Source organism: Lynx rufus, unplaced genomic scaffold (assembly GCF_022079265.1).
Source record: "Lynx rufus isolate CCGP_SWC_20201006 ecotype Redwood Valley unplaced genomic scaffold, mLynRuf1.p SCAF_13, whole genome shotgun sequence".
NCBI lineage: Eukaryota > Metazoa > Chordata > Mammalia > Carnivora > Felidae > Lynx > Lynx rufus.
In genome coordinates, this window is record NW_025814827.1 from 57955711 (window position 1) to 57969103 (window position 13393).

General features: G+C 38.6%; 1 long non-coding RNA gene across 1 annotated transcript in view; it reads right to left on the reverse strand.

Annotated features, from left to right (window-relative positions):
* LOC124508917 (uncharacterized) overlaps positions 1 to 12747 on the reverse strand; it is a 156359-nt gene extending 143612 nt beyond the window's left edge. Inside the window, exons 1-3 of the long non-coding RNA XR_006961335.1 lie at positions 12505 to 12747; positions 11621 to 11697; positions 6396 to 6543 (exon numbers count right to left, since the gene is read on the reverse strand). This is a non-coding gene — a long non-coding RNA (uncharacterized LOC124508917). The remainder of the gene's footprint in view (positions 1 to 6395; positions 6544 to 11620; positions 11698 to 12504) is intronic.
* Positions 12748 to 13393: the final 646 nt, after the last annotated feature.

Here is a 13393-nt window from a genome sequence, read left to right on the forward strand (position 1 = left end):
TAGATTCCACCCACATCAGCCTAAATAACCCAGAAAACCGCCAGAAGATTAGCAGAACAGACTCTCAAGAGCCAAGCGTAGACAAGGGGCCCATGGAAGAGGGTAGGAAGGGCAGAGAAGCAGTGTGTGCTACACGGACTGGCAGGAGGGAGCCAGGGTGGTGGAGGGGCAGTCCACCAGGCAAGGCAGAGCCCCTGAGGTCTGGCTCACGAAAACGAGGGTATGGACTGTGTGAGTTCTAACAGCCAGCGGGACTTAACATCTGGAATTTTAAGTCAACAGCTCTGCTCTCGAAGAGCGGGGAGGGCGAGAGGATGCTGGGAGGGAGAGCTATTGAGTGCTGGAACAACAGAGCGCGGAGGGGGAACAAAGGCGCTGGCAAGCACCATTTCCCTCTCCCATCCCCCAGCCAAAATTCCAAAGGGAACTAGTTCCCCTCACCTAAGGTGCTTGCACCCTGCAAATGCCCAATGCTGTGCTTCTGTGGATCCACTCCTCCAATGGGCCTGCCTCCCTCCTGGTGCTGCAGGGCCCCTCCCACAGGGGACCACCAATAGCAAAGCTAGCTAACCTGCCCCTCCTGCCCCTGTGCACCTTCGCGGATCCACCCTAATATGCCCTTGGCCAGATCCCATCGAAGCAGCACCACAAGCCTGGCAGTGTGCAAGCAGCCCAGACAGGGGCCACACCCTGCCACAGTGAGTCCTGCCCCTAGGAGAGGGGAAGATAGGTACACACCAGTCTGACTGTGGCCCCACCCACCAACACAAGTTTCTCCGGACAGCACAGGGGAAGTGCCCTGCAGTTTGGAGCTACCTCAGGGACTACCCAAAATGACAAAACGGAAGAATTCTCCTCAAAAGAAACTCCAGGAAGTAGTGACAGCTAACGAATTGATCAAAACCGATTTAAGCAATATAACAGAACAAGAATTTAGAATAATAGTCATAAAATTAATCACTGGGCTTGAAAAAAGCATAGAGGACAGCAGAGAATCTATTGCTACAGAGATCAAGGGACTAAAAAATAGTCATGAGGAACTAAAAAATGCTATGAGTTACAAAATAAAATGGAGCAGCCATAGCAAAATTGAAGAGGCAGAGGAGAGAATAGGTGAATTAGAAGATAAAATTATGGAAAAATAGGAAGCTGAGAAAAAGAGAGATAAAAAAAATCCAGAAGTATCAGGGGAGAATTAGAGAACTAGGTGAAGCAATCAAGCAGAACAATATCCGTATCATAGGAATTCCAGAAGAAGAAGAAGAGAGAGAGAAAGGGGCTGAAGGCGTACTTGAACAAATCATAGCTGAGAACTTCCCTGATCTGGGGAAGGAAACAGGCATTGAAATCCAAGAGGCACAGAGAACTCCCTTCACATGTAACTTGAATTGATCTTCTGCACAACATATCATAGTGAAACTGGAAAAATACAAGGATAAAGAGAGAATTCTGAAAGCACCTAGGGATAAACAGGCCCTAACTTACAAAGATAGACACATGATGGTAGTAGCAGACCCATCTACTGAAACTTGGCAGGCCAGAAAGGAATGGCAGGAAATCTTCAATTTGATGAACAGAAAAAATATGCAGCCCAGAATCCCTTATCCAGCAACTCTGTCATTCAGAATAGAAGGAGAGGTAAAGGTTTTCCCAAACAAACAAAAATTGAAGGATTTCGTCACCACTAAACCAGCCCTACAAGAGATCCTAAGGGGGACTTTGTGAGTGAAATGTTGCAAGGACCACAAAGTACCAGAGACATCACTACAAGCATGAAACCTACAGACATCACAGTGACTCTAAACCCATATCTTTCAATAATAATACTGAATGTAAATGGACTAAATGCTCCAACCAAAAGACACAGGGTATCAGAATGGATTAAAAAACAAAACAAAACAAGACCCATCTATTTGCTGTCTACAAGAGACCCATTTTAGACCTGAGGACACCTTCAGATTGAAAGTGAGGGGATGGAGAACTATCTATCATACTACTGGAAGTCCAAAGAAAGCTAGAGTAGCCATGCTTATATCAGACAAACTAGACTTTAAATTAAAGGCTATAACAAGAGATGAAGAAGGGTGTTATATAATAATTACAGGGTCTATCCATCAGGAAGAGCTAACAATTACAAATGTCTATGCACTGAATACGGAAGCCCCCAAATATATAAAACAATTAATCACAGGCATAAGCAACCTTATTGATAAGAATGTGGTAATTGCAGGGGACTTAATACCCCACTTAAAGCAATGGATAGATCATCTAGACACAGAATCAATAAAGAAACAAGGGCCCTGAATGATACATTGGATCAGATGGACTTGACAGATATATTTAGAACTCTGCATCCCAAAGCAACAGAATATACTTTCTTCTCGAGTGCACATGGAACATTCTCCAAGATAGATCACATACCGGGTCACAAAACAGCCCTTCATAAGTATAAAAGAATTGAGATCATACCATGCATACTTTCAGACCACAATGCTATGAAACTTGAAATCAACCACAGGAAAAAGTCTGGAAAACGTCCAAAAGCATGGAGGTTAAAGACCACCCTACTAAAGAATGAATGGGTCAACCAGACAATTAGAGAAGAAATTAAACAATATATGGAAACAAATGAAAATGAAAACAACAATCCAAATGCTTTGGGATGCAGCGAAGGCAGTCCTGAGAGGAAAATACACTGCAATCCAGGCCTATCTCAAGAAACAAGAAAAATCCCAAATACAAAATCTAACAGCACACCTAAAGGAAATAGAAGCAGAACAGCAAAGATACCCGAAACCCACCAGAAGAAGAGAAATAATAAAGATCAGGACAGAAATAAACAATATAGAATCTAAAAAAACAGTAGAGCAGATCAATGAAACCAAGAGTTGGTTTTTTGAAAAAATAAAATTAATAAACCTCTAGCCAGGCTTCTCAAAAAGAAAAGGGAGAGGACCCAAATAGATAAAATCATGAATAAAAATGGAATTATTACAACCAATCCCTCAGAAATACAAGCAATTATCAGGGAATACTATGAAAAATTATATGCCAACAAACTGGACAACCTGGAAGAAATGGACAAATTCCTAAACACTCACACACTTCCAAAACTCAAACAGGAAGAAACAGAAAATTTGAACAGACCCATAGCCAGCGAAGAAATTGAATCAGTTATCCTACATACAACTTAGAATAAAAATATTGTCTACTTTTTTAAAATTTTTACTGAGGTAAAATTGACTTACAATACCCTGTTAATTTCAGGGATTTATCATAGTGATTCAATACTTTTATGCATCACAAAATGATCCCCATAAGCCTAGTTACCAACTGTCACATAAAAATTACAATATATTGACTATATTCCCTATGTTGTATATTACATCCACATGACTTTATTGTGTGTTTTTTTTTGCTTCAAAGAGAATAAATTCTGCTTTATTCAACTATATAATACCATTTTTCATAGAACGTGCTTTTATTTATTTTTTGTGTTTTGAAAAGTTTTTTATTTTAATTCCAGTTAGTTAACATACAGTGTAATATTAGTTTCAGGTGTACAATATAGTAACTTAATACTTCCATACATCACCTTGTGCTCATCACAACAAGTGCATTCCTTAATCCCCATCATCTATTTAACCCATCCTCCCACCCACCTCCCCTTTGGTAATCATCAGTTTGTTCTCTATAGTTAAGAGTCTGTTTCTTGGTTTGCGTCTCTCTCTTCTTTTCCCCTTTGCTCATTTGTTTTGTTTCTTAAATTCCACATGAGTGAAATCATATGGTATTTGTCTTTCTCTGACTTATTTCACTTAGCCATATACTCTCTAGCTCTCTCCATGTCATTGTAAATGGCAAGATTTTATTCTTTTTATGGCTGAATAATGTCCCACTGTGTATATATACCATATCTTCTTTATCCATTCATCAATCAGTGGACACTTGCACTGTTTCTATAATTTGGCTATTGTAGATAATGCTTCTATAAACATCAGAGTGCATGTATCCCTTTGATTTAGTATTTTTGTATTCTTTGGGTAAATACCTAGTAGTGCAATTGCTGGCTAATAGGGTGGTTCTATTTTTAACTTTTTGAAGAACTTCCATTCCAGAGTGGCTTTTCCAGAGTAGCTGCACCAGTTTGCATTTCCACCAACAGTGAAACAGTGTTCCCCTTTCTCCACATCCTTGCCAACACCTGTTGTTCCTTCTATTGTTGATTCTGACAGGTGTGAGGTGATAATCTCATCATAGTTTTGATTTGTTTTTCTGATGATCAGTGATACTGAGCATCTTTTCATGTCCCCATGACTTATTTTATAACTGGAAGTTGTAACTCTCAATCCCCTTCAACTATTTATCCTGTCCCCTACCTCTTCCCCACTCTAGTAACCAAGAGTCTTGTTTCCTGTATCTATGAATCTGTTTCTGTTTTAGTTTGTTTTGTTTGTTTGTTTTGTTTTATAGATTCCCCATATAAGTGAAATCATATGGTATTTGTCTTTCTCTGACTTATTTCACTTAGCACAATACCCTTTCGGTCCATCCATGTTGTTGCAAATGGCAACATTTCATAATTTTTTATGGCTGAATAATATAATGCGTGTGTATGTACGTATGTATGTATATATATCTCACATCTTCTTTATCCATTCATCCACTAATGTCCACTTTGGCCATCTGTATGTCTTCTTTAGAAAAATATCTATTCAAGTTCTTTGCCCATACATTTTTATTTTAATTAAAGTCAAGATATTGTTCCACTGTGGCCTGGCTGATAGCTTTCTTCCTTGCACATGCACTATGCATACCACAATCAGGAGCTGAATAGCTTTGTCATTAATAAGGACTCGAATACGCATTAGTTGTGCTGTCACAAACATGGCAGTTCACTAACATTGGATCAATAAGACACCATTACAAAACCATCAGTCAAGGCTTGACAGCACTGGTGCTTTACCAGAGCCACTGAATTGGAATCTGACCAATATCAATGCCCTTATCATTATATACCTAAAATAAGGGAGGAAACTAATTTCTGAAATTATTTAATTATACATATAGTATTTGTCCTTCACTTTCTGCTGATGATACCAGACTACCAGTGTATCTATACATTTAAAATTCCATGTTACTGATACATTAAAAAGAATTTGTAGAAAAAAAAGAATGTACATGTATATAATTTTATATTTTTGGCAAAATTATACAACACATGCAATGCAACATAGAAATAAGAGGCTATTTGTTACCACATTGATTTTCACAAATTTACCAGTTCAATTACAGCAAAAAGTTTATATAAACATGTCAGTCGGATCCAATTAATCAAGCATTTACAAGGTGGCTGCTAGATACAGAAGACAAAGAAACATTCAGAATATGATCACCTTCCTACCCTCAAGGAACTTACAAGGATATTTTAGTCTTCCTTACAAAGAAAATCAATTATTTTCCTTAATAGAATTCCCAGAAAAAGGTTTTGCTGAAAATGAATTAATTATATTTTTGCTAAAGTTTGTGTTTGGAAGAGAGACCATGGAATTGATCTGATTTGAAAGAAAATAGGCAGGGTCTACTAGAAACTACTGAAACACATGTTTTTACAACACTAATATTAAAAGGATATTCCTTGCCCATCCTGGAGAACACTAGGTTCCTGTAAGGTAAAACAAAAAGGAAAAACAAGAAAGTGACAGAGGTAGCACTTATTATAATACAGCCCTAGTTTGGCAGGACTAATAATAACTACCATTTATTGAGTGCCAACCAAGTCCCATGCACATGATAAACATTATCCTAGTTTATTTCATTCATATGTGGAATTTAAGAAATAAAACAAGTGAACAAAAAAAAAGGAGACAAAAAAACCCCCCAACTCTTAAATACAGAGAATAAACTGGCGGTTGCCAAAAAGGAAGTGGGGGTGGGGAATGGGTGAAACAGGTGAAGGGGATTGAGAGTATACCTGTTGTGATGAGCACAGAGTGATGTATAGAATTGTTGAATCATTATACTGCACACTTGAAACTAATATAACACTGTATGTTAATTATACTATAACAAAGAACTAGTCCCAGATAAAAAAATTATCCTATTCACCCTACAAAGGGAGCATTTTTACCCTAGTTTTTCAAATGAAGAAACTGAGGCCCAATTGGCTTTGGAAATTTGCCTGAAGTCACATAGCTATGAGTGGCAGAACCAGAATTCTAATCCAGGAATGTGTCACTACAACCACCACAAATTTCCACTCATCATCAGTTGCCTCTGTACAGAGATATCTCTGTGGATACCTACATGGAAACCTATCATTTGGCCAAAACAAATTTCTTTGACTTGAACTTTAATGCTGCACAATGTAGTTCTAGCACTCTCTCAGTTTTTACCTCCTCTGTAGTTGGATCCTTGTCATTGACTTCTAGTGCTTTTCTTCCCCCTCAATGATGAAAGCTTGAAAGAGTGTGTGGCAATTCCCAACTGTTGGCACATAGTCAGAATGGGTCTCAGATTGTACTTTTTTTACCTGTATAAGTCCTAAAATGAAATAATTTCATTGATCAAATGCAAAGTAATCTTCTAAGAGTACAGACACCAGTTCTCTAGTTGACTGCTACATTCAATTGTCTTGTCTCAACACACACTGGCATATGAAAAACTCAAAACTAGAAGTCTGGTCAGGAAGCTGGAAGCAGACTAAATCCAACATAATTTCTTATTCTAGTTTTGAATGGTAGTAGAGTTATTTTAGTAAATATGGGATATATTGACACTTGGTAAAGGCCATATGAAGTTGGCTAAGGAGAAGACGGTATTAAAATTTTTACGGAGGGGCACCTGGGTGTCTGACTTTGGCTCAGGTCATGATCTCACAGTTCATGAGTTCAAGTCCCGCGTCGGGCTCTGTGCTGACAGCATAGAGCCTGGAGCCTGCTTCAGATTCTGTGTGTGTGTCTCTCTCTGCCCCTCCCCCACTTATGTGTGTGCACTCTCTCTCTCTTTCAAAAATAAACATAAAAAAAATTTTTTTAATTGTTAAGGAGTAGGAGAAGCCAAATATTTTGCTGTCAGCCAAAGAACAATGAGAATGGGATTCTACGAGAAGGGACTTTAGAATTCAAGAAGTAAACTTACCAAGAGAAAAGTTATGTTATAATGTATATTTAATAGTCAGAAGCTAGTTTTCTTGTCTATTGTGTGCTAAATACACCCATTCCTAAAAAACAGAAATGCCCATTCTGCATCTCCTTACTTTCAGGTCAACAGGCATTCTTCTTTAAGAAATGCCCACATTATAGTGGTTTTCAAATACTATGTTGTTTAAGCCAAGTAATGCCTAGCATTACCATCACCATCAATAAATGGGAGAGAGAGGCACAGAACAGATTCTCCCTCAGTGCCTCTAGGAGGAACCAACTCTGTTGCCACGTTGACTTTGGACTCCTAGCCTCCAGAACTATGAGACAATAAGTACCTGTTGCTTTAAGCCCCGTCCCCCAAAATATGTTGCTTAGCAAGAATTTTATCTCTTAAAGTGAAGCACGAATTAGGTCAAATTATGTTATTTTGATGTGCGAATACAAAAGAATCTACCTCTCCAACGTAAACATGCAAGTCAATATGGTTCATTACTCTACATTTTGAAAACTTCTTCGTTTACACAAATGCATAATCTAAATGGTGCTGTCCGGTACAGTAGTTACCAGCCACATGTGGCTATTTAAATTTAAATTAGTTATGATTAAATAAAATTAAAAATTAATTTCCTCAATTCCACTGGCCACATTTGAAGCACTCAGCACCCACATGTGACTAGTAGCTACTACACTGGGCAGCACAGATAAAGAGTATTTCCATCCATGCGAAACGATCTACTCGAAAGTGCTGCTGTAGAAGGGAAGAGATATAGACTAGAGAGCCACTGCCATAACCACTGCTTCTATTTAGGGAAATTCCTGGTTTTTCATCCAACACTGACTTCATTACACTCATATAATGACAGCTATACTTCACAGTCCCATAAATATCACTTTCTTGGCTTTACAACCTAAAGAAACTAAGAACTAGCACTGTATTATGCACAGTGGCTGATCAGAATCAAGTTTGGAGATGCTATCATCCTGACCTTTCTATTGGCAGGCGTTATCTTATGCAGTTCGATTTGTTTGGATTAGAACTCAGTTGGGGTGAGAGAATGGAAAACATGATCTCCCCCTTCAACAATGACCCAAACTTATCCACTGTTCCTTTTGAGATTGTTCCTAAGTGACCACAAAGTACATTTTACACTAACAGCAATCCTGCACTTTTCAAAAACCATAATAAGCCCTCCAGATAATAAAAAGATTGATCCTGGATAGAGGAAAGCTGTGCATTTCCTCCGGTCCCATATTCTATAATGGATATAGAAACATGGTATTGAGTACATTTTAAATAAGAGTGCTCAGAACAATCTACTCACAAGGCAGACAATCAATATTCCAAAGTGTGCCTAGAGTTCTCAAAATAGGTTTAGAGTTTTTTTCTAATTTATTATAGGGGTTCAAAGTTGTCATAAATATAATTATGGAATCTATATTACTTGCCTTAATTAAAGTCTCCAAATACCTTTGAAAATTATTTTAACAATTTCTCCCAAGACCAATGTCTTTGGCATTATCAAAAACTTTTAAAAGACTTTTTTTTTTTTTAAACGTTTTTTATTTATTTTTGGGACAGAGCGAGACAGAGCATGAACGGGGGAGGGGCAGAGAGAGAGGGAGACACAGAATCAGAAACAGGCTCCAGGCTCTGGGCCATCAGCCCAGAGCCCGACGCGGGGCTCAAACCCACGGACCGTGAGATCGTGACCTGGCTGAAGTCGGACGCTTAACCGACTGCGCCACCCAGGCGCCCCTTAAAAGACTTTTTTTTTAAAACAAGGATTCAGTATCCATAGCATCCTATGAGAAAGACAAAGAGTGAAAATAAAGCTGAGTCCTCCTAGTAAGGCAGCCTAGATCCATTCTGTAACAGATCGTCCCAGTAAGAGAAAACAATGGCCAGTCTGAGTCCAGGGAGATATCATGACATATATCCTTGGGATGGCAGCGAGACATATTTGCTCTGCATTAACATGCAAATTGGATCTATTCTCTTATTATTTTTAACTCTTCTACTTACAACAAGCATATGCAACATGGTATGATGTTTAGAGCATAAACCTAAAGGAAAATAAATAATAAAGTGCATTACTACAACTGCAAATATGATAGGAACTCTGATCTAAATTTTAAAAATTAGAGGAAATTATTTTTAAAAATTGACATCAGCTCATGTGCATGGTGTGGCTCTTTTGAGAAACATGGGCCCTGAGAGAGACTTCTAGCCAAAGAAGATTTGGTGGTTTCTCATTAAGCCCCTGGAAGTGAGTGAAATGAAAATTAAGTCGTTTATGGAACACATACTCTTGAGACATTCCCTGGCTTGATTAGATGAGGCAACAATACAATGTGGATGTGAATGCTAAACAGATGGGGAAAATAACCATAGAAAAGGGCTGCTGGCTTTGGCCAGATTGTAAAAGGTTTCTCCTAATGGGCAAGCAAAATACACCTCATTGAAAAAGAAGTTTGGGCGGATCTGGCCACTAAAAGAAAAAAGCTGAATACTCTATTGCTGGAGGGGAGGCAAAAGATAATGAATGATTGCAGGGAGGAACAAGGGGGGCTTCTGGGTTACTAGTAATATTCTATTTCTTGACTGGGACAGTGGCTACAAAGTTTGTATACTTTGAATAATTCGTCAAGCTCTATACTTAAAATCTGTGTATTTTTATATGCATATGTTACACTTAATTTTTTTTTTAACGTAAAGAAGTAAAACTCCCCCTCCTCAACAGAAAGTCACACAGACTAACCTCAGAATCTTCGTGGGTTTCAATGAAAGAAGCAACAAAAAGGGATTTGTTTAATGTAACACTAAGGCATGTCATTGAGTCAGACACATGTTGTGGTGACATTTCATCTTTTGAGGTCCTTTTGTGAACATTCTGGTGTGGCATTAGTCCAAGCCCATTGGTGCATGTAAACAAGATGTTTTATGTCTGACTGTTTGGTACTAACCAATGCAGTTGTCAGCCAGCAGACATATGTAGAGTGCCTCATAGATGCATAGTACTTCCTGCACTGGCTAGTGCCGCGAGAGAAGTATTCTGGTGACATATATATATGTATATATATGTATATACTTATATATGTATATAAGTATACAGTGACATAAAAATGACCTTTTTCCCCCCTAAGCAACACACCAGCAAGTGTAGAATAATGTAATTCATACTAAGATTAAGGTGCTAAAGTGCTTTATGTTACTTTAATCAAAGAGACTCTCCAAGCATAGGTTAACTAGATTAGTGCAATGGTCTTAACCTTGGCTGCTCTGTAAAATCACCCAGGCAGTTTTGAAAAGCACTGATACTTCAGTTCCATTTCCAGAGATTCTGATTTAATTAGTCTGCAGTGTGACCTAGCCATGGAATTTTTTTTTATTATTATTCTCCAGATGACTCTAATGTGCAACCAAGGGTGAAAACCACTTGCCTAGGTTGGGACTTAGGTTGATAGCCTATTGCAAAGCTATTTCAGGTAAGAATAACATCAAGAAGAGATACAGGAGAATGAGTAGAAAAGTCCTGTGATTAGGAAGAACTAGCATGTTTGACCAGAAGCAAAGGACCATACTGAGAGATTAGGTTAGATCAGTGGTTCCCAAAGTCTCAGGCAGTTTCCACCCCCCAAAAAAACTCATTTTTGTTTGTTTGGAGTCTCCATTTAAGCTTAGTAAGACCAGCATCATTCATCCTGATTGTAGGTATCAATATCTACGACTGACACTTCTGTGATTTTCTTAGGAGGCAGAATAATTTCTTTACTCCAGAATAGCCCTTATATTCTCTTACCCACTTGAATGATGGAGATATTAAGGATATTAGGTTGCTATTGAAATGCTAACATACTAAGAGAACTTAGGGCAATACTGTATTACCAATGTTCTTAGTTTCAACACATGAAAATAGCTGAGTCAGACATATTACTCACATTAACTCATGTAACCTTCACAGCATCCCTATGAGTTTGATTCTTTTATTAATCCCAAACACAAGATACTAAGCCATGGTTAAGTAGAACTTGACACTTATTAATAAGTGGATGAGGTGAGATTCAAAGCCAGACAGTCTGGTCGTCTTCCATCCCACTATACTCATAGGTAAGTTGGAAAAGGACAGCATAGATAGGAAGTACAACTTAAAAGTGGAAGTTTTAAACACCAGGCCAAGAAATTTTAACTTGTGGGTGACAGATGCATATGGCGTGAAATGTAAAAGAAATATTTTTCAGGCATCTGTTTATGGATGGATTGGAAGAGCATATGACACTACTGATTTCTTTGAAATGTTCTTTACTTTAGCTTTCAGGATACTCTTTCTGATTCTCTTTCCACCTCTCTGGTGACTCAGTTTTCACATTCTGATGCACCTACTGCTTCCTCCTCCTCTTCCTCCTCCTCCTCTTCCTCCTTCTCCTCCTCCACTTTCTCCACCTCCATCTCTCCTTCCTTCTCCTCCTCCACTTACCCTGGTGTTCTTCAGGGTTCTGAATTACTCTTCTTCTGCCCTTCTGGCTTCTCTGATAGCTATGATTCTTAACAGGGCTGTGGAGGATGTGAAGAGGGAAAGGTTTAAGTATCTCAAGTAGGGATGTACTTTTTTAAATCCCCTCGGGTGACCATGATACACACCCCCCATTCCAACACACAGACAAGGTTAAGACTCACTGACAAATATGCTGATGACTCTCAAACCTTCATGGACACCCATCCTAGATTCCAACCTCCTACTGAATAATTCAAGTATCACATACATAAAATATAGGTCACGATTCCTCAGGCCCTCTTTGATATTCCCCACCACGTTTAATGGCATCAGACATCATCTTCACCCAGTCTCCAACTGTGAGGCTCGCTCTTACTCAACTTTCCAAATCCAATATACCACCAAATCCAATGATTCTTCCTCAGATCCAGACCTCCTTCTCTTTCCCACAGCCACTGCCCTGAATGTTCATTCTCCCTCCTCTGAATAACAGCAACAACCTTCCAAACAGGCACCTTATGGGAATTCAACCTCTGCATCACCACCAATTTATTTTCCTCAGTAGGATCTGCACATGGCACTGCCCCCCGTGGCCCCTCATCTTCTGAATACCTTTCACAGCCTCCTACTGCCTATAGAACAAATACAAAAAAGCATAAAAGAACCACAACACCTGCCCCAATTCATTTCTATAACTTCATCTCTCACCATTCCCTGTGTATTCCTCCTCCTCTAAACCCCAAAACTTCAATCACACTAAACTCATCCTTCCACGAGGTGATAATAAGCTTTCATGCTTCCAAGTCACTGCAAGTGCTACCTCCTCTGCTTCGAATGTCCTGTTCACTCAGAAAATTCCTACTCACCCTTCAATACCCAATACAATTATTTACTTCCTCAGTAATAATGTTCTGGCTCACTCTTTTGGGTCTCTCAGTACTGGTGGGATCCTCCAGGCCCAGGACCCACTTTATTCCATGTTGTCTTCTCATGTCCACACTTAGCACCTGGCACCTGCTAGATATGCAATACAATCAATGTTTATTAAAGAAAGGACTGAAAAACTTGACCCAGAAGCTAAATAATTATTGAAGTCATCTAGTCGAGAAACTTTACGAAACCAAAACAGAGGTGGTCAAAAATAGAGAGAAGGAGGTAGACCTGAGAGATCAGTGACAGTTTCAATGAGAGGTACATAGAACGGAATAAGGATCAGAGTAACTCAATGTTTTGTGCTTGGGAAATTTGAGGGTTGATGTTTCATGGGTAGTACTAGAAAATATTAGGAAGATGAAATAATTTTTTACCCCGTGATGGGTCCTTTTTATACCAAACATAGCTTTACTTTATGTGAAAAAAATTTTTTCAAGTTTTGAAGTCTTCAAATATTAATTCTAGATTTATGAGAATCCTTGGATAGAATAATTTTCCTGACATCTGCAATGGCAAAATTATTACTAAAAATCAGGCATGCCGACATTCAGTTACATTTCCCACTACAGTATTCTGACTCTTCAGGTTAGATTTCATATTCTGAACTCAAAAACTTAATACTCCAGGAAAAAAAAATCTAAAGACACGATTCTCTTGAGAGATTCATAATCAAGTTTAATATTCTATGTTTCATCCATGATTCTTACCTTTCTGTCCCTCAACAAATGTACTCATCATTTTTAATGGATCTCCTTCACCCCACTTATAAGTCGTCTCTAAGTTTGAATCCTATGGCACCCTCTTCATTGATTCAAAAAGTAT